Source organism: Oryza sativa, chromosome 7 (genome assembly GCF_034140825.1).
Source record: "Oryza sativa Japonica Group chromosome 7, ASM3414082v1".
In the NCBI taxonomy this organism is placed as follows: Eukaryota; Viridiplantae; Streptophyta; class Magnoliopsida; order Poales; family Poaceae; genus Oryza; species Oryza sativa.
The window spans coordinates 15,891,026-15,894,806 of NC_089041.1; the positions used below are offsets into that span (position 1 = coordinate 15,891,026).

At 45.5% G+C, this 3,781-nt stretch overlaps 1 long non-coding RNA gene across 4 annotated transcripts; it reads left to right on the forward strand.

The window, feature by feature from the left end:
• On the forward strand, nucleotides 1–3,781 carry LOC107281795 (uncharacterized). Of its 4 annotated transcripts, none has more exons than XR_010742570.1 (4): nucleotides 1–948; nucleotides 1,646–1,961; nucleotides 3,019–3,323; nucleotides 3,407–3,781. It is a non-coding gene; the product is annotated as an uncharacterized lncRNA (long non-coding RNA). The 4 variants fall into 4 exon arrangements; XR_010742571.1 differs by having other exon boundaries at nucleotides 3,231–3,323; XR_010742568.1 differs by lacking the exon at nucleotides 3,019–3,323.

Sequence of the window (3,781 nt, forward strand, 5' to 3'; positions counted from 1 at the left end):
AATCCCCAAACCCTCCTCGTTCCCTCACCTCAGCGCCGCCGCCGCCGCAAGCCCCGCCGCCGCCGTCCGTCCTCCCCTCGACGTCGCCTTTCGCTCTCCCCCCGTGGTCGCCGTGCGCCATCCCCCGCCGCCGCCGTGCGTCATCTGGCGCCGGTCCCCCTTCCCCCTTCTTCGCCCTCCCCTCGCGGCGGTGGCGTAACCGGCGCCGGTTTCCCCCTCCCCTCGTGGCGGCGTCTGAGTCGGCTCCGGTGCTCCCCTCCCTCTTCCATCCCCTTTCGACGGCGTCGGGGATGACGGCAACGCGGTGGTGGTGGCGGTGTCAGGTGCGGGTAGAAAGGAGCTGGTGACGGGCGGGGACAAGGCGTCCCGATCTGCACTGACTCGATCTGCGCGAGCCAACCCCGCGCCGGATTGAATAGGGTATGAGGGGAGAGGACGGCGGCATGGGAGGATGAAGAGGACAACGCCGATGGAGAAAGGGGTGAGGTTGCCCGGCGGGGGATGCTGGCCTTCACCGACGCGTGGCTCCCCCCGCCGCGGCCGTCGTCGACCGTCCTCCACCCGTCGTCGCCACCCCCCCCCCTTCTCCCCTATCTCGGGCCTCTTCCCGACCTCATGCCTGCACGAGCGCCGGCCGCGTCCCGTGCTCCTCTCCTGGCGGCGGCGTCGGAGCCGGCGCCCGGTGCCGTCCTCCCTTCTGGATCGATGGATTTGGAGGTAGTACCGGCGGTGGCGGTGTTGGGAGGAATCTATATGAGTATTTCACTTTCATTCCTCCTCCTCTCACTCTCACTACCGATCGGGAGCGCGGAGTGGTGATGGTGGCGATGTCGGAGCGGGGGTGCTGGTCGCGTCCATGGCTCACCTCATCAGGGCACGCGCCATCCGCGCCGGCACCATCATCCGCGTCCTCGACTATCTCTTCATCGACTCCGACATCAACACAAGGTGACCATACAAATCCTTCCTGCTTTCGATCGATCTCATCTCGCTGCTATAATCATGTATCAGACCAGATGCCTGCCTGGCTGATCGATCTTTTCAAGGAGCCGCTCTTTGATCATTTTAATGTATGTGTGTGCACGTTTTGACTGCTATCGGGGAAATTTTGGTTAATTTCCTTTTTTCATTCTAACTGCTAGGTAAAATTTTATTCTGAAATGCTCTGCCGAAATTCGTTTTTTCGGAGTTCTAAACGGCGCTAGGGAAGGACTGATGAATAACAGGGCCTGCTCTTTACTGATCCAGGGCAGAAATTAAATCTAAAAAATTAACCAAAGTCTGGTCTATTTTTGTATAGTAGCAGCTCTTGTCCAGTTTATTTACATCAGGCAACATTCTAAAGTGATGAAATGCGGATGAAATCAAATGGATGATCTACTTGTTCATATTGATAAATTTAATATTACACATTATCAACCTAACAAATGATGTAGTTTAAGAAAGTTTTTAGCAAATCATTATAAGCATGGAGTAATTAATCCATGTCAATCATCCGATTAACAACCTGTTTAGAATGGAACATTGTTAGCTATTTCTTTTTGTTACTTGAAACTTTGAAAGTTTCAAGTATTACAACATGTGTCAACACTTACTGAAAATTGAATCCATAACTAACTTTTCCTATCATATCTTGGTTTCTCAGTTCAGGGTCATTATCGTCCAGCAACTTGAATTGCTGCAAACTGAGTGTGCACTGATCGGTACTAGCAATACTCATGCGAGCCCAGTAAACTTTATCTCACATGGAACCATGCATTTCCTTTCCATTGTGAGCTGTCCCCGGCATGTTGCTACTGGGTACCTGTTCTGACCGACGTGGTGGAGTGGTGATGTTGCAGAACGCGTACAACATGCTCCACAGCGACATGGTGGCGGCCGTGCGTATTGCGCACGCATGCTGTATGTTCCTCGACGAGCTCAGCACCACATACCTCTTTCCTGCCCACCACAACGTCAACGTGAGCACATTCAGATCTCCCAACTTTATAAAAGAAATTGCATCTTAATTCAAAGATAGTTTCTTGCACCTCTTCGATGCTTCATATCTGGAGATTTGGGTAGCGGAAATTGACTACAACGACCTATCTCTGATTTTGGAGTCGATACTAAATAATCAAGAGAATGGGCTTGTTTTGTTTTTTTTTTTTTTTCTAGAGTGGGATATGGAAACACCTAGCCCACCGTCTAAGATGAGATGTTGTCTAGGATAATAGTTGTAATTGGTAGATGGGATATTGCAGGGCTACGAGAGGGTAAATGATCCCTCTGTGTAATAGGGGAGGGGAGTTTATTTCTAGGGTGAACTAAACCATCCAAACAAGCAAGTGCAATTCTGAACAGAAAGTAAGGTAATTGACTGCAACATCTATCACCGAATAGATGGTGAAATGAAGATCTTAGGCTTTTTTGCCACTTGAATTGTAGTTTCTAAATACATGTCCACTGATATATCTGAACCATAGCTACTTTTCACGGACAAACTAGCTTCATATGTATGAAACATGGCAATGAAAATGTTGTTTGATTCCTGGATTCTGACCTACTGGATTTGGATGCATCATCTTTCCTTTGAAGTGTTAGCCATCATCTGCAAAAGTATTGCATTCCCAAGCTCTTTGGATGGCCCGGTGCCAAAATTGAAGAACATCATGTACTGTGTTGGAGAGTGCAAACCATTCAAGGCACCACAAAACATATCTCCTCTGTTCTTTGTAGATGTTGTATTAGGATACATGCAATCAAAGATTCAAACATCAGATTCTTTACCAGCTAAAATATCAAAAAATATTAAGACTTGGCAGTGTAGTTATCTTTTTACTAATTCTTATAGATATATGATTAGAAAAATAGAATGGTAAAAACATGGGTATTCGACACTCTCGCAGTGTACTAGACAAGTAAAAAAGGACACTAGGGAGTATAAATCAGTCAGCACATATTTCATTTTGGCACTTGATATTTGGTGCCACCTCACCTGTCATATCATGGTTTTGTTGTTTTCCACCTTACTTTCAGGACAGTGCAAATGTACCAAACAACACAGATGTTTGCATTGATGTGTACCATACCCTTCAGTTCAAAATTTCGCTTACATGATACAAGCAGATAGCAGCAGACTCCGGTCCTTCTCGTTTTTGTATTTGAGAGTATTCTGCCATAGTTCCTTTTAGGGTTGCTAACTTACTTGCCATTTTACCCCACGTTATATATGATGTATTGTTTGGCAGGAGAACGTCAATCGAGGTCATTCCAGTTCAGAAAGAAAAATACAATTTCTTTGCTATCCATTCATGAAGAATTGTACATTACAGAGTTTTAAAGTAAATTGAAAAACGATTGCACCACAAACCACTTTTTATTTAAATTTGTTGTACCTACTACATCTCATATTGTTAAATGTCAGGTCAACATACTGGGGATATATACATGACAAAAGAACAGAGCAAACTCCTTTTTTATCCAAATCATTGTTCACTGAAGTGGAGTTGTTTCTCAGAGACCTCACTAATAGGGTGAGCTTACAAGACTGATCATTGTTAGTCTTCAGCTGGAAACCAAGCAAAAGATGTCATACTGTTGTAACCATGTTTGAAGACAATTTCGTTGCCTCTTGTTTGAAGATGGCAATTGTCATAATGCGTGGTTTGTCAAAAATATGTCCACTGTGACATGCGTATATGTATTAATAATTTGTCAGTTATTTGTACCTATCTGTTTTGCCTAGATGATTATTGTAAATGCTCTTATCGCAATGTACCATCCTGTATTATTCATGTTA